The sequence below is a fragment of the Labeo rohita genome, chromosome 7, assembly GCF_022985175.1.
Source record: "Labeo rohita strain BAU-BD-2019 chromosome 7, IGBB_LRoh.1.0, whole genome shotgun sequence".
NCBI lineage: Eukaryota > Metazoa > Chordata > Actinopteri > Cypriniformes > Cyprinidae > Labeo > Labeo rohita.
The window spans coordinates 38,535,586-38,560,793 of record NC_066875.1 but is presented as its reverse complement, the minus strand read 5'-3'; the positions used below and the strand labels follow the sequence as shown (position 1 = coordinate 38,560,793).

Genomic DNA, 25,208 nt, shown 5'->3' with positions numbered 1-25,208 from the left:
ATGTATACGCGACAACTCTGTAAAATACAACTCGAACTTTGCGTCTTAGGGACTATTATTAGTTAGCAACTTATCTGCTGTCATGACAGTAGTTAAAACAAATGAAGGTGTAAGCTTTCACTCTTCCACGGGATTAGTTAACGTGGAAACACCTGAAGTGAAAAGTTTTACACGCAGGTGTTAACTTTAGATGCTCAATCAGTCCCATTTCACACTGCAAAATTTATTACTCCAGTCACGGAGGTGACACGATTTTCTCTGCCGCAGGAAGGAATAGTGGCTAATTTACGGCGGGATTTCTCGTAGTATATATCTGTAAATAAGGGGGAGGTTTCAGCAACCCAGCAACTGTGAATTCATTTAGTGGGGAGCCAAAGAAAGCCATGCAAACGGCGTGTCCGGCACATAAACGACGATTTATGGCCGCGCAGACCCCTTTCTTTCTTTCGCCCTTCTGTCATTACTGGGCTTGTTTAAATGGACACCCAGCGTCGTGGGAGCACTTGTGTGCCCGGTCTAAATCGGTATGTGGGTTATGAGGGGCTATTAGTGGTGCCACGAGCTCTTGAAAGACGAATAGGTTTTTAATGTGTCCATGTGGCGCATATACCGGGCTCTGCGCTTCAACAGATGCTGCTGGGGGGGATGGAGGGGGTTTATTCTGTCCCAGTGGCCGCTGGCAGACGCTCTTAATGAGGGTTCTTGTCGGTGTTGCTTGTGTTAATCTAGCAGGGGTTTGTGGGGACCTCATTTGAAACGGGAGCGCGCGCGCGGGTGGGGGGCATGACCGTGACCGCGCGTTTTCTGCTTGACCTTTACCTGAGAATGAGAGAAGGAGCACCGCTGACAATCGTTTTTAACTGATTCAATCACTTGCAATCGATGTCAGTCGATCAGCAGCGCGCGCTGTTTTTCTCACGGCTTCTTCGCACTTTAAATGATCCGAATTCGCTTCGTTTCACAGTGGAAACGCTCACAGTTAAGTCAAGACAAGACACCTTTATTTATATAGCGCTTTTAACAATACAGATTGTGGCAAAGCAGATTTACAGTATTAAACAGAGAAATAGTGTGTCGGTAATGCAAAAAGACAATAGTAAACACTCAATTTTTCAGTTAAAGTCGGTTCATCATTGATTCATTGATGTATTTGTGACCCTGGACCACAAAACCAGTCTTAAGTAGCACAGGTATATTTGTAGCAATAGCCAAAAGTGATCTATTTTTCTTTTACGCGAATGATCATGTTCCATTAAGATTTTTTGTAAATTTCCTACCATAAATATATCAAAACTTATTTTTAGATTAGTAATATGCATTGCTAAGAACTTCATTTGGACAGCTTTAAAGGCTATTTTCTCAGGCTTTTGTTTTTTTTGCACCCTTAGATTCCAGATTTTCAAATCATTTTGTCTCGGACAGAATTTTAAGAAATTGACCCTTGCGAATGGTTTTGTGGTCCAGGGTCACATTTGTGCAATCAAGTCGACGATATGGCTGGAAATAAAGTGATATCGTTGACTTGATTGCACAGATACTACACAAATAAGGGAAAATCCGCATTTTGTGAAAACCGTATATTGCAGCCAGTGTTCATTTTACACATCTACATACCCAGACAGCACACGTATGACTCCAAGATGTCTTTTAAAAATCGCTTGATCTGGAAAGCGTCTGCTGTGCACAAACATCTGATGAATATCTATAATATGTCAGTTTTACATACTTTCTAAATAATGAACATCTTCAAGACATCTAATAAATGTCTATTTGACATCTGATAGGAAACGTCCTATGGGCGTATTGCAGATAAGCAAACACTCAAAAAAAAAAAAAAAAAAACATCTTTCGGATGTAAATTTAGACATCAAATAGATGTCTCCATGATGTACATGTGCTATCAGGATACTCAGGACCAAATGGAACTCACAACAAAAAAGAAAACGAAAATGTGTTGTTTTCTATGGACAATCCATTGCATTGGCAAATTAAGCGTATGTAGTTAATCGCTGATTAATTTGCCCAGACAATCTGCCATAAATATGAAGTAGTATATATTACATATGTGACCCTGGACCACAAAATCAGTCTTAAGTAGCATGTGTAAATTTATAGCAATGGCCAACAATACATTGTATGGGTAAAAATGATCGATTTTTCTTTTATGCAAAAATCATTAGGATATTAAGTAAAGATCATGTTCCATGAAGATATTTTGTAAATTTTCTACTGAAAATATATCAAAACTTAATTTTTGATTAGTAATATGCATTGCTAAGATCTTCATTTGGACAACTTTAAAAGCGATTTTAGTATTTTATTTTTTTTTTTGCATTTTTTTTTTTTTCTAAATTTTCAAATATTGTCCTACCATAACCATACATCAATGGAAAGCTTATTCATTCAAAAATTACCCTTATGACTGGTTTTGTGGTCCAGGGTCACATATTAAGTCCTATTTGTTTGTATTAATCACTTGCTTACTATTGTGTCACATGGTAGCTTGAACGCTGTAATGTAAAGTCTGGTTTATGTCCATACAACCCACATACACAAACAGCATCGCCATATTCATATTTGATTTCAAAACACACTGTGCAGTGTAAATTTGGCTGCTCATGCAGACACGCACTTACAAGACATCTGCACCGTGTGGTTTTGCTCCAGGCTACAGGAGTCTGCACAGTTCGCACTAAAAGTAGCTGTACGCAGGTTACATTGTTGGCAGTGCTGTATGTTTAATAGGGTTCAGTGAACCTCTGCTCCTCAGCGCTTTGAAGATGAGGTCCTGCACCTGTAGAATGTTTTATTCACCCGTTGTATCCCATCGCTCTTTCCGTAACTACTACTACTCCATCTCGCCCTCTCACGATGGCGCTGCCACTCTCCTCCCCGTGCGAAATTAGAAACATGTGTAGCCTTCAGAGGAACGAAGAAAGAGTCGAGAAGTGATGGGAGGAAAGAGGGATCGAGAGACGAGGGAGGAACAGCGGGGCGCATCCTTAAATGTACAGAAATCAATATCTTCTAAGCCATGAATGTCAGTTTGAGTTAGGCTTACGAAAATGCAAGTCCAGCACAAAGATCACCTTGAAATTGTCTGCTTAGGGTAAAAAATCTATGAAGCAAAATTGTGTTTGTTCACAGACGCTGCGGTTTAAAGCAATTCCGGAATGTATATTTAATTAAGGGGGCGTAGATGAAAAATGGTTTCTTGAGACTGACTTTTTTTAGTAAACAGTAATGGAGTTTCTCAGTAAGCCAGCTTGTCTGGGAAGCGTCCTTCACCTTCTGACATTCACACCCCTTGATACATTGTTTACACACAAGAAAGACAAAGTGTGTTTGTGTGTCCTTGGTACCCGACCCTCTCCGGATGAGCAAACACATCTCTGACTGATGTTCTGAGGGGTCAGTTAGGGCCGTGTAATTCTTCCAATTGACTATGTTGAGACGCTGGTCGGGTAATTTGATCCCAAACGGTTACTAACGGTTCAGAAGGTTTCCGTGTTCTTCTGTCTAAATCACTGTGCGTTTCGGTAATTGCGTTTCAGAGATTCAGATCCGGCTCAAACCTGTGGGGGGTTTTCCGATAATGAATTCAGACGAGCGATTGTGGGTAACTGTAAGGATTTGTGTGTTATCGTAAATGTCACAGGGTCTGTGTGTGTACGCGTGATGGGCCTTTTGTATCGGCGCTCGCTCTCAGAGAAATATGTTACCCCCACTGGATTTTTTAATAATTAATTTATCGCAGGCTAATTGGACTCGGATAAAAGCGCTAGTTAAGCGATCTCAGGCTTAAGACGAGGAAATTTGGGAGGGAGGTCGTTGGGAGAAGGGATTAGAATAAGAGATGATCTCAGTAGGTCACTGACATACATGGTTGTGTTTAGAAAGTCCTAATTCGTGCTTCGGATAAACATCTGCTAAATGAATGTGAATGTTGAAACAAACACAGAAAGTTTTTTTTGACATATTCGCGAGTGGATTAGAGGTTTGAATCCGTGTTAATTTGCTAAACTCTGTAGATCCTTTTAAGCTTCCTGACTGGAATCACCTCTTTTGGTCAAGGGAAATTTGGTTTTATCCACAGAATTTAAACACTTGACACGTGTGTGCAGTATCACTGTGGTCTAAAAGAAGAAAGAAAGAGAGAATATGCTTTTTTGTGCCATGTTGCTGAAGTTAGTGTACACTCTTAAAAACAAAGGCTTCAAATGGGGTGTTTTTACAGTGATGCCATAGAAGAACCCTTTTTGCTTCCCCAAAGAACCTTTCGGTGAACAGTTCTTAAATTAACCATTTGAAGAACATTTAAAAAAATCTAAAAAACCTTTTTCCATTATAAAGAACCTTTTCTGCATTTGAAAGTTTCTACAGATGTTCAGGGTTCTTCGTGGAACCATCAATGCCAATAAAGAACCTTTATTTTTAAGAGTGTAGAATATGAGTATGTGCTTGTGTGGGTTTATGGATTTATTCTCTGGTTTGAGGATGCAGTTATTGCCAAAAGTTAAATAAATATGTATTTATACACACTTACGCACACTGTTTTTTTAAAAAAAGTCTCTTATGTTCATCAAGGCTGCATTTATTTGGTCAGAAATACAGTAATATTATATAATTTAATATATTTTAAAATGTAACTTGTTCCTTGTGATGACAAAGCTGAATTTCTGAAACTTCAGAAATCAGTCTAATATGCTGATTTGGAGCTCAAGAAACATTTCTTATTAGAATCAGTGTTGTGCTGCTTAATATCTTTGTAAAACGTGTGATATTCATTTATTCATATTTATTTCAAAAAAATCTTATTGACCACAAACACTGAATGAAAATGTGTTTATTTATTTACAAATTATTTTATTTTATTTTATTTTATTATCTGTTGAGGAATCCCTATATAAAATGTTTCTTTTAAGGTTAGGGTTTAGAGAGTTTTGGCTAGTCTTTGTAAAAAAACAAAACAAACAAAAAAAAACAACAAGAAAAAAGGTATATTTTATATGTAATATGTAAATTATATATATTACATATTTGTGACCCTGGACCACAAAACCAGTCATAAGGGTCAGTTTTTAAAAATTGAGATTTATACATCATCTAAAAGCTGAATAAGTAAGCTTTTCATCGATGTATCCGTACTGATGTTTGTTAGGTTAGGACAATATTTGTCTGAGATTGTCCAACTTTTTGAATATCTGGAATCTGAAGGTGCAAAAAAATCAGAATACGGAGAAAATTGCCTTTAATGTTGTCCAAATGAAGTTCTTAGCAATGCATATTACTAATCAAAAATTAAGCTTTGATATATTTACGGTTGGAAATTTACAAAATATCTTCATGGAACATGATCTTTACTTAATATCCTTATGATTCATGGCATAAAAGATAAAGGCTTGTACAGCATGAATGTGTGTGAAATAGCATTTGAGCTTTTATAAACCATCTTCTCAGGACCCTGCAGTGAGAAATAGGGGAAATTGTGAGTGTTTGTGTGTGTGGTGCAGGGTCTGCTGGAGGCTTTACGAGCTCTCAGCAACAGGAGCTGTGAAAATGGCTCTCAGCTGATGTGGCAGAATAACTGCAGCCTGCCTGCAGACCAGACACACACACACACACAGACACTGACACACACAAGGCAATATAATGGGGAAACAAAGGCGCCTTCCCTGCGGAGACAGCCAGAAGTGTGTTCGGGGGCTGTGTGATGCAAATATAAGGAACACATGTTTACACAAACACACTTCTGTGTGCCGAAACGCATCCAGACGTTTGTGGGGTGTTAATTTAAACTATTTAGAAATAATTGAAAGGACGTCGATCGTCACACACACGGTTTGATTGTTAAACTCATGCTGACATGCGGAGAACGGTGTGTTCCTGAGAGCAGGCCCCCAGGGGGCCCGGGCCTCCTAAACCCCTGCAGCATGGTACAAGAGAAAGTGTGTGTGTGTGGTCTCGCTCTGAACATCTCTCATCACTCTGTGTTTGTTTGAAACTGTGTATTTGTGTGTGCAGGTATGTGATGACAGTTCTCGGAAACTGGGCCTACTCACTTAAGCCATAACATTCAACACGGGCTGAATATGAAACAGAGTCAGTTCAGCTCATTCTCTGCCATCTTCCTTCTGTTTTTCCTTTTCTTTTTTCTTTTAAAAGTAATAAAGCTGATCAGGGTCTGTGCCCACCTGCTGCTACAGATGTTAAGACCTTCACTTCTGTTTTCACTCTCTTTCTGGGCTAATTCCATTCACAGGTTTAAAGGGTCACATGAGCGCTGGGCAGGAGGCTTTCCGTCTGTGTGTTTATGTGTGTGTGTGTGTGTGAGTGTTTGTGTGTGATTTGGTTAGTTCTCACACAGACCGCCTTTACTAATCAGGATCATCCTCTCCTGCTGCCGTAAGGTCCACCATGGGTCAATGACACGCACATACACATACCATCAGGTCTGGATTTGGCTAATGAGACTGGGAAGTTCTCTTTTTTTTTCTTTCTTTCTTTCTTTCTTTCTTGCTTTTTTGCTTTCTTCCTTCTTGCTTTCTTGTTGTCTTGCTTTCGTTTTTCCAGATTGCATTCTTTCTTTTTTTTTTTCTTAATTAGTTTTGATATGATTTACTGTTTTCGGTTAGTAAAATGTTTTTGCTAAAAGCATTCTGAGATGCAGGAAGATTTTTTAAAAGAAATTAATAGTTTTATTCAGCCTGGGTGCATTACATTTATCAAAAGTTTTATTTGTAGTTAAAGTCAAAAGTTTACATACACCTTGCAGAATCTTCAAAATGTTAATTATTTCACCAAAAAAAGAGGGATCATACAAAATACATATTATTTTTTTTATTTAGTACTGACCGGAATACAATTTCACATAAAAGACATTTACATATAAAGAGAAAATAATAGTTTAATTTATTCAGTCACTGATGCTTCAGAAGGAAAAACGATGCATTAAGATCCAGGGGTGAAAACTTTTGAGCAGAATGAAGATGTGTACATTTTCTTATTTTACCTAAATATCATATTTTTTTTCATTTAGTACTGCCCTTCAGAAGCTACAGAAGATACTTACATGTTTCCCAGAAGACAAAATAAGTTAAATTTACTGCGCCATTTAAATTAAAGTTTTCACCCCTGCTCTTAATGCATCATTTTTCCTTCTGGAGCATCAGTGAGTGCTTGAACCTTCTGTAATAGTTGCATGTGAGTCCCTCAGTTATCCTCAGTGTGAAAAGATGGATTTCAAAATCATAGTTATTGTTAGAAAGGGTTCAAATACATAAAAATGCTGAAAAACCAAAGAATTTGTGGGACCTAAAAGATTTTTCTGAAGAATAGCGAGCAGTTTAACTGTTCAGGACAAACAAGGAACTCAAAAACAACTATCACAAAAAAAAAAAAACAAAACAAAAAAACTGTGGATCATTCAGGTAACAACACAGTATTAAGAATCAAGCGTATGTAAACTTTTGAACAGGGTCATTTTTATAAATTCAGCTATAAGTTTTTCTTGTGGACCATATGTAAATGTCTTTTATGTGCAATATCTTTTGCATTTTATCTTATTTTGGTAAAATAATTAACATTTTGTAGAAGGTGTATCTGAACTTTTGACCTCAACTGTATATTTTTAGATTTCTATTTAAATAATTTTTAAATTATATTTAAAATCTGAAATATAATATTTCAAATAAATGCTGTTCTTTTGTTTATATGGAGCACAACTTTTTTCAAATTTCCTGAACTCAAAATCATGTCATCACAGACATAAATTAAATTTTAAATGTATATTCAAATAGAAAAACAATTTTGAAAAACAATTCACAATACTTTTTAGTGTCTTTTTTGATCAAATAAATGCAGCCTTGGTGACCCCAAAATTACGACTCCATTTTTTTTTTTTATATATTTTTGATATTGATATTTTTTGAAGTATACATTTAAAAGGGGATACAAGCCATATCTACAGACCAAAATCAATGTTTTTGACTGCTTTTGGGCAGTAAGCAACACCCTGCCAACCACCGCCAATGCCGTAGCGTGATTAGAAGAATTTTCTTGTTGTTCTCCTCTAGCTTCCTCTTTCCCCAGAGTTGATTAGATGAATCGTAAACTTAATTAGCCTGAGGAAAACTGCCATGTTGATATAGATTAGCCCATGTCACCCAGACCTGCTTTTATTGACTTCCCCAGCCTCTCTGTCTGCCTTCAGATCTGGAATCAGCTCTGATACGGAAAACAAAGGAAAAGCAAGTTTTACATGGCTGATTCCAGATCTAACAATCCAAGGGCTAAAACCTCTGTTGCGATAGCAACGTTTACTCTATACTGCAACTTTGAAGCATTTCTCTAGTGGTCAAAATCATCGGCGGTCAATATTAATCAGAGGATACAGACAGTTTGAAGTCAGTTTGGCCATTTGTATGCTGTGCTTAAGATTAGATATGTTAGTCTGTCTGTTCTGGGGTCGGTCTGCGGGTCTGTAACGGGGTCAGTGTCGCTGCTCGGGCCGAAGGTGACTGATCTCAGAGCTGTAAATGGGAGCGGCAGACAGACACACGGAGCCAGACCTAATTTGCATAGTCGTCTCTACAGTTAAGAACACACGGTGTCAGAAAACAGGAGGGGAACTGCAGTTATCAATGGAAACTGGGAGATCTGCAGTTGTATTCAAAGCGTGCACAATGTGCAAACCTTTCCTGTCCTCCATGACGTCTGACTGCGCTGTTGTAGTGATAAGTGTTGTCTGATTTTGACTGAAGCCTTATGATTTGTGTTAATGCCTGTGCTAAAAATACAAAAGCCTTTATGTAATCCTCCTAACCAGTTTAGTTCAAATGAAATATATCAAAAACAAAGGAAAAAGGAAAGGTCAGCATATTACCGTTCAAAAGTTTGGGGTCAGTATTTTTATTTAAAGAAATGACATGAATAAATGAATACTTCTATTGAGCAAGGATGAATTAATCAAAAGGGACAGTGGAGACGGTTACAAAATACTTCTGGTATTTAAAATAAATGCTGTCCTTCTGAACTTTCTATCGAAGAAACAACAGTTTTCAATATTGATAATAATAAATGTTTCTTAAACAGAAAATCAGCATATTAAAATGATTTCTGAAGGATCATGTGACTCTGAAGATTGGAGTAACGATGCTGAAAATTCAGCTTTGCATCACAGGAATAAATTAAATTTGTACATATATTAAAATAGAAAACAGTTATTTTAAATTGTAATAATATTTCAAAATTTTTACTGATTTTTTTAATCAAATAAATGCAGCTTTGGTGACCATAACAGAAAAATCTTACAGACCTCAAACTTTTGAACTGCACGTATATTTTATAAATCAGACATGTTAATAAAACAACATTTACAAAAAAAGCGCAGATGTGCACCTCCCCGTCTACTCCTCTCAAGTAATCAGTTGATTTATCTGGAGTGCTTGAGTAGACAAAATGACCAAAATGCCCTAGCGTGTGTGTATGTGTGACAGTTTGTAATTGTCAGTTAGGGGGCCTGGGGTTTGACGTGACCTACTTACAGAGTGTGAGAGATGGTCAATGGATCACGACCCTGAAGGCTTCCTGCCTCACACACACACACACATACGGTTTTCCCTTATAGAAAGCAGAACGCAGTACTCACAGTTGGTGACAGCGCTAGGGCCGCGTTCCAGCCTAACGAGAACTCATGGCCCTCCCACGGCTCCTCTGCACACTTCAACTCGAAGAATCCGTCATGTTAGGAAACATAAACCAGTCCCACCAGCAGCGCTGTTTACTGCTATTGTCATTGATCGCTTTTTACATGGACAAAACAAATGATGGAGACTACAATTACTACCGTCGACAGTTGTAATCAGTGCTGAATCAGTTTCCTTAAAGGAATTGTTCATCCAAAAATGAACATTCTGTCATCAATTACTCACCCACATAGTGCTTAAAACCCCTATGACTGACTTTCTTTATAAAACACCCAAGATTCAATATGTTACAGAATTATAGAGTATAATAATATATATTAAGAGTGCTATTTTTTTAAGGGATGCACAATGCGTCAGTCAGTCCCAGATAATTATCAGCTAATATTAGAATTTGTCGATATTTTGACTGATATTGTATATATTCGCTAGGTTTTAAAACATTTTATTTCAGTTTTGTAGTGTTTTTCTAATAATTGTATTATTTTTATTATGCTATTTTTAATATTTAAATTTCTGCCTTTCAGTATTCACTACGTTTTTTTGTTTTATTTAACTTTTTAGTGTTTTATTTTTAATATTTTATGCTTTTATGTTTGTTTTTCCAATTTGTTAACTTTAATCATTTTATTATTTTAATATATTAATGCTGTGATATTTTTAATTTTTAATTTTTAATTTTCAGCTTCTTATTAGCCAGAATTTTAATATTGGTGCATTTCCTAATTTCTTTCATAATGAACTTTGAGGTTGTTGTATGCCATTATATATATATATATGTATATGTGTGTGTGTATGTATATGTATATGTATATATAAATATTGGAAATATTTACTACCTTTTATGTTTTATTTAACTTTTTTGTGTTTGATTTTTAATATTTTATGCTTTTTTTTTTTTTTTTTTTTTTTTTTTTTAATCATTTTATTCTTTTAATAAATGTATGCTATGCTGTTTTTAATATTTAATTTTCAGATTCTTATTAACCAGAATTGTAATATTGGTGCATTCCTACTCTTTTTCACAATTAACTTAGAGGCTGTTGTATGCCATATTGCCATATATATATATATATATATATATATATATATATGCATATATATTTTAAGTTTTTAGTGCTTGTTTATATTTTATGTTTGTTTTTCCAAGTGGTTATATTTAATAGTTATATTTTCATGTTTTTATTTTAATATATTAATGCTATGCTATGTATATTTTATATTTTTAATATTAGTGCATTTCTATTTTATTTTATTTTTCACGTCTTTCTTACCTGGCATACAAAAATATGTTATTTTATTTATTTATTTATTTATTTTAATTTTTTTTCCACACAGAATGTATGGGTCTATACAACTATATGTATTAGTCCATACAACTTGTGCCTTACATATTTTTTTAAAAAGTTACACAATATCTTTGAACTTACAAAAATGTAAGTCCTAATTTGCTGAAAATGTAAATCTCATTGACTAACCATCTCAATTAGTGTCTGTATGTTGTTGCTGTCTCTGTGTACTGGAAGCTAATGACACTAAAACAAATTCCTTGTATGCGCAAGCATACTTGGCAATAAATCTCTTCTGATTCTCTTAAAAATTCTTCTGAAGGCACTTAAAAATGGTTGCACCATGGTTTTACGTCATTATGTGAACAAATGACATTTAATATCACTTGATATGCCATGACATGCCAGATTTAATATGAATGAATGTGCAACTGACATGAAAAGATTTTCAGCTGATCACATTGTATTTTTAACACAATATATAGTGCCCAAGTCGTATGAATTACTTTTGTGATGCTTTTTGGCCTGTTTAAAGTTTGACAGGCCTTAATTAAATGGAAAAGTAAGTTTTCAGCTTTTTGCATAATTTCTTATTTTGCGTTCCACTGAAGAAAGAAATTCATACGGGTTTTAAATGAGTGAGTACATTCATTTCATTTTTAAAGTTCAAACATGCATTTTTTAAGCATTCATTACATGACTATAATATCAGATGACACCGTTAGCGTTTTTGGGTTTCTCGGCATAGTTCAGAGCAGCGTTTCCTCAACTGCAAGAGAAGTGTTAAGCGTTTGTGTGTTTGTTTGTGTGTGTTTAGAGACCGGCAGTACTGCAGGCAGAGTGGCGGGGGCGGCAGGGTGAACCCTGTATTCATGAGCTGGGCGGCAGCTCCAGTTTGGCCCCCGGTGCTGATGCCATGTTTTAATATCGCTTCAGTGTTTCAGCTGCGTTTCCTATAATTCAGCCCAGCCTTGAGATGCACTTCAGAGTGCAGTCGGCTTTGAGTTTCACCCCTTTTTTCTTTCTCGCGCTCTTTTTTTCTGTTTCTGTTTCTTTCCTTTCTGCAGAAAAGCTTTAACGCGCACGTCTGTTTAAAAAATGTTATAGCTCAGAGCGCTGGATCAAGTCCAACTTCGGGGTTAAATTTCCTAGGAGGCCGGACTCCCTCTCTCCCTCCTTCAGTAGCGTATCGCTCGTTTTTCTGGAGTCTCTCCTCCTCTGCCCCCTCTCCCTCTCCTCCCCTCAGAACAAAAGAGGTCTCCACTGTGCTTCGCTGAAAGACCTCAAAAACACACATACAAAAACGTCTCAACACATATAGTCCTGCTTAAGCACTGAATCATTCGCCAAAAATTATGCCTCGCTCGATGAATCCCCCCCTTCCCCCTCATTCTTTCACTCTCTCTTTCTATTAGTTTTCCTGTCTCTTAATCCAGTCGCTCTCTCATATTACACGTTTGGCCAGACCGGGTGTGTGTGTGTGTGTGTGTGTGTGTGTGTGTGTGTGTGTGTGTGTGTGCTGGGTTTAAATAGTTGCTTGTGTTTCTCCACTCCGTTGCCCTGTCTTTTCAAAGTGGGTGGTTTGACGAGTTTGTGCCAGCCCGAACATCTCAAACACACACAGTTATTCTTTCGAATACTCTTGATTTTTAAAGTCACAGGCCCGTGTCAGAAAGTTTTGTGTGTCTCATGCTCTTTTATTCTGTGGTAAATATTTTGGCAAATTTGATTATGCTTTAAAAGTCCTTTATAAACAAGTTGATGAACTGTAAAACAATATATCAGAACCATATTGATTATCAGCCAATATTAGATGCTCATTTAAAGTTAAAAATATTATATGATAATAAACACTAATGACACAGATTAGTGTAATGTTTAGCAAATTCTTTATTTTTAATGCCATTTATTTTATTTTATTATTTTATTTATTTTATTTTATTTTTTCACTTAAAATGTCTGGGCCTCTCTTACATTTCATTTCATTTTTTCTTTTCTTTTCTTTTCTTTTCTTTTCTTTTCTTTTCTTTTCTTTTCTTTCTATTTTTATTTTATTTTATTTTATTTTATTTTATTTTATTTTATTTTATTTTATTTTATTTTATTTTATTTTATTTTATTCTCCCAAAATGTTTGGGCCTCTTTTACTTGATATTTTATTATTCTATTCTATTCTATTCTATTCTATTCTATTCTATTCTATTCTATTCTATTTCTATTGAAAAAAATAGAATAGAAAATAATATAATCTTTTTTATTTTATTTTATTTTATTTAAATTCTTTTCTCTTTATTCAAAATGTTTGGGCCTCTTTTACGTGGTATCATTTTATTTTATTATTTCTATTCTATTCTATTCTATACTATTCTATTCTATTCTATTCTATTATTATTTTCTATTCACCCAAAATGTTTGGGTCTCTCTTTACTTGGTTTATTTCTTTTCTTTTCTTTTTTTCTTTTCTTCATTCAAAATGTTTGAGCCTGTTTTACTTGGTATTAGTTTATTTGATTATTTTCTATTCTATTCTATTCTCTTCTATTCTCTTCTATTCTTTTCTATTCACCCAAAATGTTTGGGCCTTTCTTACTTGATATTATTTCATTTCATTTCATTTCTATTCTGTTTTATTCTATTCTATTCACCCAAAATGTTTGGGCCTCTCTTATTTAATTTAATTTAATTTAATTTAATTTAATTTAATTTAATTTAATTTAATTTAATTTAATTTAATTTAATTTCACCCCAAATGTTTGGGCTGCTTTTTTATTTTATTTAACTTAAATTTTTTAATTACATTTTTTATTTTATAATTTTTTTCTTTCCAAAATCAGAAAAAAAGCTGAAAAAACTCCACAGATTCTCTGACCGGCCTCTCTCAGAATATACGAGTAAATTAGCTGCATTTGTGAGCGACCGTGTGACTCACACCTTCTCAGTGGCGGTTCTCAGCGCTCCACCGCGGAACGACAAGAAAATCAATCCTCCTTTACCTTTCCTTTACCCCGTCCTTATGCACTTTTCATTCTTTCCCTTTCTCTCTGCCTTTTTTCCTCTCCTTTTTCAGTAGTGCATTTTCCCCGCGTCTCTCTCTCTCTCTGTTGGAGTCCGGCTGTAGTATAACTCCAAAGCCACGGGAGGGAGAACAGATGGAGAGGTTTTCTTTCTGTCCGTCCACCTAAAGAAAGGGAGGGTTAAAAATGCCAGGCGGAAGGGTGTGGGGGGTTTGTCGGGTGCCTGAGACAAAGACACAGAAGTGATGGAGCTTTGTGTGAGTGTGTGTAGAGTTGTGTATATAGTTGTGTGTCTGGGCCGAATCCACAGTGAATAGTTGGATTTTTTTTTTTTGCTGGACATATTTCTAAGATAAACGAAGGTCATTTTTGACAGCTTCAAGTGTTTTTGGTGTGTTTGCGTCTAAATTCATTGTATCTGACTGCTGTGGAGGTTGTTTGGTATATTCCTCTCAGCCACACTGAGATTTACAATCTGGTGTACTATTGGCACAAGTATCTGAATGCTTGAATACTACTAAGTGACAACAATTTTCAACCATGAAAATGAAAACTTCCATTATTTTATTTTATTTTATTTTATTTTATTTTATTTTATTTTATTCACTCAAAATGTTTGGGCCTGTCTTATTTGATATTTTATTGTTTCTCTTCTGTTCTGTTCTCTTCTCTTCTCTTCTACTTTATCTGTTTACCCAAAATGTGTGGACCTCCTATTTTATTTTATTTATTTTATTTTATTTTATTTTATTTTATTTTATTTTATTTTATTTTATTTTATTTTATTTTATTTTATTTATTCACCTAAATAAATAAACTTTATATCTCTTATTTTCTATTCTATTCTATTCTATTCTATTCTATTCTATTCTATTTACCCAAAATGTGCAGCCTCTTATTTTTTTTTTATTTTATTTTATTTTATTTTATTTTATTTTATTTTATTTCTATTTGACTCCTGTTGAGGTTGCTTGGTATATTTCTCTCAGCCACACTGAAACTTACAATCTAGTGTACTATTGGCACAAGTATCCGAATGCTCGAAAACTACTAAGTGACAACCATTTTCAATCCTGAAAATGAAAAATTCAATTTTTTCAGAAGAAACTGTTTAGTTTTCAATTCTGTGGTTGGTTACGCTAGCTTTCTGAGAGGTACCATGTGTCTGATTTGTTAGTCAGGACAGCAACTGTAAACAAAGACTGTATATTGTGATTTAATGCACACAAACATGCAATCAGCGACTTTTTTGCGTCCACTGGAAATTTGAGCATGGGTGGCCTCATCCTTCTTGACGCCACATACATACTTTCAAACACACGCTTAGAATGAGCAGGACGGTGTGTCTTGTTTCATATAGCACAACACACACTATCAATTACGTCTTTGCCTGGCATTCCAGAGTTTTCATTTGTGCGTGTATTCCTACCCACCTGGTTTATGTTAGTCTCTCTCTCTCTCTCTCTCTCTCTTTCCATGAATAAGTGCCCAGATCTGGGCTGAATGGAGTTTGATAGGCATCGTCAGGCAGCAGCGTTCCCTGTATCTGTCCCTCGCACTCAGTAGGAGCCGGGATATTGAGTTTCACATGGGTTCGGAAGTAAAATGGGGTGCAGATGAAACTGGTCTGTCCTCACCCTGCGCACTCCCCCTCCCTCACATCTCGGGCCGCAGGGTGCTGCCGTCTCTCTTCTGAGGGAAATATCACATCATGAAGGAAAACATAGCTGCACTCTCCCCCCAAGTCCCTGCAGTGCAGATAATTTATTTATTCTTCACATCGGAATTGGAGCGCAGACAGGAATAGACAAGATCAGATTCATAAAGTCCTCCTGCAAGATCTTGAAATGTGATCGTTTGGGGTGTAACTGGTTTTTTTTGAAGTGTTGAATGTCAGTTTTTTTTGGTGTTTGATGTCTTGAATTTTAAAACTAAATCTGTTTAGATTTTGTGGTAATATTGGACGAGGGAATATTTATTTAATGCAAATCAAAATGAAGCTGTGAGAGATACAATTACTGTTACTGTGGTGTAATGTCTTAATGGAACAGTTCACCCCAAATTTGGATCTTTTTAAAAAAGATTTTCATGTCAAGTTGCTCGTTTTCAGTCAGTGAAAGTGAATGGTCACCAAAAAAACCCACAAAAGTCCATACACTTTGTCATTCATCTTAGGATGAAATGTAGCTTTCATAATTAACTGTTTTGGAGTTTAATGAAAATTTTCCATGTTTCATTGACTAAGTGAATGACACATGCAATTATACGTGACAGTATCACATGCTTAAACCCAAAGCATACTTAAGTTTTGATGCAAATGCTAGCAAATACATACTGCAATTCCAAATTATTTTTTAAAAAAGTCTTTTCTGCTTATCAAGGCTGTGTTTGTTTGATTAAAAATCACTAATAATGTGAAATATTATTGCAATTTAAAATAGTGGTTTTCTATTTTTATGTACTTTAAAATAACATTTATTCTTGTGATGCAATGCTGATTTTTCAGCATCATTGTTCTAGTCTTCAGTGTCACATGATCCTTCAGAAATCATTCTAATATGCTGTTTTATTTATTTATATTGGAACCTTTTTTTTTATAGACTTTTGGATGAATAAAATGTTTAAAAGAACATCATCTATTTAAAATAAAAAACTTTTGTAACAATATACACTACCGTTCAAAGTTTGGGGTCAGTACATTTTTTCTTTCTTTTCTTTGTTTGAAGGAAATTAATACTTTTATTCAGCAGGGATGGGTTAAAAAGTAATAGTAAAGACTTATATTGTTAGAAAATATTTCTATTTTGAATAAATGCTTCTTTGAATAAATTCTTTTTAACTTTTTATTAATCAAAGAATCCTGAAAAAAGTATCACAGGTTCCAAAAAATAAAAGCAAATTAAGCAACACAACTGTTTCCAACATTGATAATAAATGAGCATACTAGAATGATTTCTGAACAGCATTTATTTAAAGTGGAAATCTTTTGTAACAACATACACTACCATTCAGAGTTTGGGGTCAGTACATTTTTCTGTCTTTTCTTTGTTTGAATAAAAGATGGACTTTGATTCAGCAGGGATGGGTTAAATTGTTAAAAAGTGATAGTAAAGACTTATACGGTTAGAAAAAATGTCTTTTTTTTAAGAAATTCTGTTATTTTTTAACTTTTTATTCATCAAAGAATCCTGAAAATAGTATCGCAGGTTCCAAAAAAAAAAAAAAATAATGCACTATAAAATGCAATAAAATGTCTTTGTACTCATTTAAATGAGAGTTGTGGGTTTTCAGACACTTTACTCTGACTTAAGCAAATAAATTACCATAAAAGTTGCCATATATCTCTGTTAAAGTTGTATCTTGTCAATTTTTTTCCCTGTTGAGTCACAACACAGTTTGACAGCTGGCTAAAGTGAGCGAATCTGTCTTTAAAAGCAAACATAATTATGTCAGCACGTTGAAAGGACAGGGGTGGGAAGAGAGGGGGTGTTTTGATTTATCCGTCCATATTAAGGCGACATTTGCAAACCAAAACCATAAACAAAACAGAGCAAGTGGCTCAATGGACGTGTGAAAGTGAGTGGGAAAACAAGAGCCAACGGCCTGTACCACTTGACCCTGTCTTAGGGGTGTATGAGCGATGGGTGGATAATCCCCCTACACTCACACCCCTCTGAGACCCCCTCCAGGGCCGCCCCAGTGTAGCGCACTCGGCTGTCAATCACGCCACAAAGCTGTCTGTTAGGGGATTAGGACCCTCTCTTTCTTCCTCTAGACTTCGCTCTCTCTCTATTTCTTCTCTTGTGTGTCTCTATCTCATTCACTTATTCCCTTCATTGGCAGCTGTCTTTAAATCCGGTTCATTTTCGGCTTCCACACATCCTCTCGTTCTTTAACTCTCGCTCTCTCTTTCTCATTCGTTTTCTCACCTCTTGGCTGTAATCTTCTCACCGTACCTGCTTTTCCTCTCAAGCCGATTCTTCACGTCTGTCCGCTCTATCTCTCCATCCCATTCGTCCTTCTTCCATCGCTTCTGCGGGAGAGATGGAGGGGCGTCTGGCAAGGATGCTGCCGCTCACTTGTGCCAGGAGCCGCAGTGACAGACACACACGCGGACTGCAAAAAGGGATGCCAAGCATCAACCTAAACTCGTCCAGACCAACACCACCCACAGGAAAGAGAAATCACGAATGTGATCTCTGTAATAGCTCAGTTTTGTCTCCTAGAGCAGTGGTTGTCAAAGTTTTTGACTCGAAGGCCCCATGTTGTCCAACACAATATTTGAAAGCTATTTCAAGTATTTCTGCTGTAATTATGACAAAGCTGCTTGTTTTTATACTTTTTTATTAGCAGAAACTGGGTGTATTAATATTGAATTAATTAGCTAGATTCATTATGCAACTTCAGAAGTTTCAACTTGAATTAAAACAACAGTTTTTGACAGGGATTTTATTTAATTATTTTAAAGAAATACATTTCAGTTGACATCTTGGTTTTGTGTTTTTAGCATCTTAATTCTGAGTCAGTTATTTTAATATATTAATAACTTATTCATTTAAATCCACAAAATAGGAGTATGATTGGTTAAACTTGACATTTTGTCTTCACAACTTCATTTTGTGGCTTTAGAAGTTTCAAGAACTGAATGTTCTTCAATTAAAAACGACAGTTATTCAGTTGAAATTTTACAATTATTTTATTATTTTTAATTATTTGATTCTATACAAGAAGCTTCAGTTTAGGTCTTGATTTACATCTGTGGTCAGATCCTCCAAGAGACTAAAACCCACACCAAAAGTCAAATATTTAAATTTGAATGCAAACATTTGTCATCAAATTCATACAAAATCAAATTACAGTTGAGGTCAAAAGTGTACACCCTCCTTTCAGAATCTGCAAAATGTTGATTATTTTACCAAAATAAAAGGGATCATACAAAATGCATGTTATTGTTTATTTAGTACTGACCTGAATAAGATATTTCACATAAAGATGTTTGCATATAGTCCACAAGAGAAAATAATAGTTGAATTGACCCTGTTCGAAAGTTTACATCCCCTTGATTCTTAATATTGCGTTGTTACCTGAATGATCCACAGCTGTGTTTTGTGCTTTTTGTTTAGTGATAGTTGTCCATGAGTCCCTTGTTTGTCCTGAACAGTTAAACTTCCTGCTGTTCTTCAGAAAAATCCTTCAGGTCCCACAAATTCTTTGGTTTCCCAGCATTTTTGTGTATTTGAACCCTTTCCAACAATGACTGTATGATTTTGAGATCTATCTTTTCACAGTGAGGACAACTGAGGGACATGTAACTATCTTCTGTAGCCTCTGAAAGGCAGAACTAAATGAACACATATGATATTTGGGCTAAATAAGAAAAAAAATGTACCCATCTCCATTCTGTTCAAAAGTTTTCACCCCCTGCTCTTAATGGATCATTTTCCTTTCTGGAGCATCAGTGAGCGTTTGAACCTTCTGTAATAGTTGTATAAGAGTCCCTCAGTTGTTCTCAGTGTGAAAAGATGGATCTCAAAATCATACAGTCATTGTTAGAAAGGGTTCAAATACACAAAAATGCTGGAAAACCAAAGAATTTGTGGGACCTAAGGGATTTTTCTGAAGTACTTTAGTGTTTGTCCATAAACAACAAAATCAACAAAGTAATTTTAAGAGAAAAAACTGATACTGTTACTTGAAAACAAGGCATCGTCATATTTGGGTGTCTGTGGAATCAGAAAGTTTGTTAAACCTTGTCTTGAGCTATGAAAGAGCAAAATCTAAGCAAAACATTTTCCTTCATGTGGCCATACATACGCAGGGTTCATGTTATAAGATCGAAAGAGATTTAAATTTCTTTTCCCCCTGTCCTTCACCTCTTTGTCTTTCTAATATCGCTAATGTGAATGTCTGGGGTTCATTCCTAGAGGTTAACATGATAATCAGCTAAAATACCAGGAATAATCGCAGACTTTAATCCCTCATGATTAGAGCTCAGAGAGAGAGCCCATTTTCCTGTTATTGCAAAAACAGGGAGCGTGTGAGCGTGTGTGTGAGAGGAAGTGCAGGGTGATTTAACGTGGTTGTCTGTAACGTTATCTCTGTCTTTAATTCATCTTCTGAATGATCTGGTGTAATTAGATTTGTTTTTTATTCTCTTCCCCTCTGCTAGAGATTGATGCTCTGATTAAACCCACAGTCATAAGTGAGAGTTAGGCACGCTCGCTCGCTTTCCCTCTCTCTCTTTTCCTCTGTCGTCTAAATAAGCAAGGCCGTAAGTTCAACAGTGTCAAGAAACACTGCAAGACAATTACATTACTCTACCTTACTCATTAACCTGACGTTAAATTGATCCGTATGTATTTAACTGAATCTTCTCTGCCCGTCTCTTCTCAGATTTCAGTAGCTGAGGTGATATACTAATCTAAAACAGTTCATTTAATTTGTGTGTTTTATATACATGCAGTTCTTTCGAATTTATATTATTTGAGAGGAATGAAATACATACATGGAATATTGCATATATAATTATCTCCTCAAACTAGCTTATGTAGACATACACTACCAGTCAAAAGTTTTTGAACAGTAAGATTTTTAATGGTTTTTAAAGAAGTCTCTTCTGCTCACCAAGCCTGCATTTATTTGATCCAAAGTACAGCAAAATTTTGAAATATTTTTACTATTTAAATTAACTGTTTCTATTTGAATATATTTTAAAATGTAATTTATTCCTGTGATTTTAAAGCTGACTTTTTAGCATTATTACTCCAGTCATGATCTCTGATCTCTACTCCAGAAATGATGCTGGAAAATGTAGCTTTGATCACAGGAATAAATTATATTTTAAAAATTATTCAAATAGAAAACAGATATTTTAATTAGCAAAAAAATATTTCAAAATTGTAATGTTTTTGCTGCACTTAGAATCAAATAAATGCAAGTTGGGTGAGCGGAAGAGACTTCTTTAAAAACATTAAAAAATCTTACTGTTCAAAAACTTTTGACTGGTAGTGTATTAAAAAACAAAAACATGTAACAAAATTACTGAAACATCAGCAAAAAATAAAATGAAAACATAAAATATAAATAAAAACAAGATGTAATTTAAAATATGAACAAAAACTATAATAGTATATTAATAATAAAATAACACAGATACGTTCTAAATTCTAAAAAAAAAAACGAATCATCTACTTAGATGTTTATATTAATAAACATTATATGTGTCTGCCTGTGTACATGTATACATGCATGCTATGCTTAAATGCTGAAGTAAAGCTGAGCTGAATTGATCACATGGCCTTTTCCCTCTCTTTTTAACACACACATTCCATATGCATTCATGCACACATCCAGACAAAAGAGTGAGATGCCCCATACATAATACACTTACAGTGGAATGTTTAAGCAAAAGAAAGAGTGATGAGAGAAAGAAAAAGAGAGAAAAGGGAACATATAGAAGTATAGAGCAGATGGATATGCTTGTGTTATTAATTATGTCTCCTCTGGAGAATGGCAGCTTCCTTTAAGCTCAGCTCACTGCTGTTCCATAATGTAGCACAATCAGACAAAAGCCAATAAAGGAACGGGGGAGAGAGGAGGAGAGAGATAATCCATCCTGCCGTAAGCTGCGTCATTAACCGTTTCATAGTGCCATGTCATGGCGAGCTGCCGGCTGCGTCTTTGTGTCAAATCATCACTCTTTCTCTCTCTTTTCTCCTTCTCAAGGCCGGATTGTGGTGCGACTTTTCTTTGGCGGCGGTGAAAACGTTGCGTGTGACTCTGGGAGTGTCATTGTCATATCTAGCAAAATTTCTTGGTGACTTAACTTTTTTCCTCAGGGTTTAACTGTTAAATAGAGGCATTTTAAACATATTTTGTGACAAATAAGAAATCTAGCTATAAAACTCAGTTTTATTCATAATAAGGGGCCTGCTTTAAAAAGGGCCCCACATTTGTCACATGACCAGCTGAATACTATTCACATATTTGCTTTGTCTTAGTTACCCGCATATTATTCATCACTTTCATTTTGTGAAATAAATTAATCATTTGTGACAAATATGGCTGCCAAAAATGATTTCTGCATTTGCATTAGCAATTAGTTTTGTGATTAGGTGTCCAAATCTATCGTATCTGCTAGCAAAAGATTCTTGGAGTATGTTTTACAAGAAAACACTATTTCAGTCTGTTCTGCATCAAAATGTTTATTTCAGTGTGTTTCTTGCCATTTCTTTTTACCAGCAAATTAATTTCACCGTCAGTTTTTTTCTTCCAGTTTACCCCCGAAACATACTCTACATAAGCTTAATTTCATGCATTGTTTTTTTTTATAAGTGTTATTAGCGTAATTGTCTTAATTTATGCTCACTTTCCCCTTCAGGTCAGCTGCTGAATTGTTCACAATAAGACTAAGAACATGTATTGGGAAAGTACATCTCATCTATGCTGCAAATGAGTGATGTAACGCAACAAAACTGGATCTTTTCTGTTATAATCTTCACACATATGCAGTTTGGCTTGGTTGATTATAAAGGAAGTGATCTACTTTTGTCACGCCGCTGGCTTGTGGCATAGACACGATGCAGGGATATTTCAGGATATTGTGTGAGTGTTAGTGCATGTGTGCTTGGCTCCTGTCGTTGGCAGAATGTTGCTGTGTCTGGCACAGAGAGAAGAGGATAAGAGGAGACCATCAGAGATGGGATTAGGAAGAATTACACACAAGCACACACACACATAAATTGAGCCTGCCACACACAAACCTCATCAAATGTACACACACAGACTCACAGACTCAGTTCTGATTGATTTTTGTACAACCAAAAGCCAAAAAATATGACTTTTTATTATTTTTTTTAAGTGTCATTTACTATAATACGATACGTTTTATAATTTGTGACTCTGGACCACAAAACCAGTCTTAAGTAGCACGGGTATATTTGTAGCAATAGCCAAAAATACATTGTATGGGTCGTAATTATCAATCTTTTTTCTTTTATGCCAAAAATCATGAGGATATTGAGCAAAGATCATATTTCTTTAAGATATTTTGTAAATTTCCTACCATAAATATATCAAAATGTAGTTTTTAATTAGTAATATACATTGCTAAGAACTTTGGACAACTATGAGGGTGATTTTCTCAATATTTAGATTTTTTTTTTTTGCACCCTCAGATTCCAGATTTTCACATAGTTGTATCTCGACCAAATACATCAATGCATACATCAATGGAAATCTTATTTATTCACCTTTCAGATAATGTATAAATCTAAATTTCAAAAAATTGACCCTTATGACTGGTTTTGTGGTCCTGGGTCACATTTAGGCTAAATAAGGATAATAGATTTCGATTCTTTTGGAGTTTTACACTTAATTTAAGGTAGTAATGTAGTAAACAACTAAACGATAGTAACAACTAAAACGATAAGGATAACTGGAATCACTTTCAAAATGTTTTTTTTTTTCCAGCAGAGGAACGTTAAAAACATTGACAGCCAATCAGAATCCAACCGGACTTCAGTTAAAGATGATTCGTTAAAAGAACTGATTCATTAGAGTCTATGTCACTAGAGTCATTTTTCTTTTATGCCAAAAAATCATTAGGATATTAAGCAAAGATCGTGTTCCATTATGATATTTTGTAAATTTCCTACCATAAATATATCAAAATTTAGTTTTTAATTAGTAATATACATTGCTAAGAACTTTGGACAACTATGAGGGTGATTTTCTCAATATTTTGATTTTTTTTTTGCACCCTCAGATTCCAGATTTTCAAATAGTTATATCTCGACCAAATACACCAATGCATACATCAATGGAAATCTTATTCATTCACCTTTCAGATGATGTCTAAATCTCAATTTCAAAACAATTGACCCTTATGACTGGTTTTGTGGTCCTGGGTCACATTTACGCTAGATAAGGATAATAGATTTCGATTCTTCTGGAGTTTTACACTTAATTTAAGATAGTTATGTAGTAAACAACTGAACGATTGTAACAACTAAAAGGATAAGGATAACTAGAATCACTTATATATATATATATATATATATATATATATATATATATATATATATATATATATATATATATATATATTTTTTTTTTACCTCGGGATAATGCCGAACGCAGTGCAAGAAGTACGTTTGTATGCTCACCGCAAAACCACTTATTGCAGGGAAACTGAAGACACGAAAACAGCGTTTAACTGTAATGTTTTTCGCGGCATTAATAACCCGCGAAAATGCGACGCAGACAGTACAAGCAGGTTTTCGTACACCTTTTCGTTACTTTTAGACATTTCACGCATTCTCCGCTAGAAACCCAGGTATGCTGTACCATTTTCTCTCACTTCCTTTTTATAATACAGTGTATACAGTGGCAAATTTGTGATGTTTGAATATGCTCCCCTCTAATAATAGAGGCATGTGTATAAATGTGACGAGAGCCGGATGAAGTATTTCTGACTGAAATCTGTGTGTGCGTGTGTGACCTGTTGATGTCTGAAACGCTCACAGACATCAAGCCTGTCATTCTTTCTGCAAACACACACACACACACACACACACACTGAGGGCCGCAGATGGAAAACCTAATTCTGTCTTTTCTTCTTTTCTGTCTTTCCTTTTCAAAAAGCCACCAATTACATCCACTTCTCTCTCTCTCTCCACCTCCCTCTCACACGCTCACTCTCTCTTTCTCTCGTTCCTGTCCCCATCCTTTAACGAGCTATCTTGTTAACGTCAGAGCCTCTCTTACTCTCGGCCTTTCTCCTTCTCTCGTTTTCTTACCCTCTGCTCTCTCCATCTTCCTCTCTCTCTCTGTTTTTGTTCCACTCTTGTAGATAGAGGTGTACACCGAAAAGCTTTTGGCCTGATGAGAGATAAAAAACGAGGGAAAGCGAGGAAAGTGCTCTTGCTTTCGGAATAGAGGGATGCGGCGAAAGAAATGGAAAGCGAGAGGTGAGGTTGAAGGGAAAAAAATGGATGGAAAGAGACTTGGAAAAGCAATAATAGGTGGACCAGTGACAGAGATTAGAGCCCTGCTAGACAGGGGAAGTAATTGCGTGGTGCACATGTTATGGGAGGGTGATATTTTACAGCGCGCCCGTTTCTGAAAGGGATGCGTGTTGCCTTGGGGATTTTGGTCCCTTACATACAAAGGGACAGCAAATGACATTTACAAAAAGAATT

At 35.4% G+C, this 25,208-nt stretch overlaps 1 protein-coding gene across 1 annotated transcript in view; it reads left to right on the top strand.

The window, feature by feature from the left end:
* The window catches only part of efnb3b (ephrin-B3b), a 94,922-nt gene that overhangs the window by 1,638 nt on the left and 68,076 nt on the right, over positions 1 to 25,208 (top strand). The gene's annotated exons all lie outside the window — the stretch shown is intronic.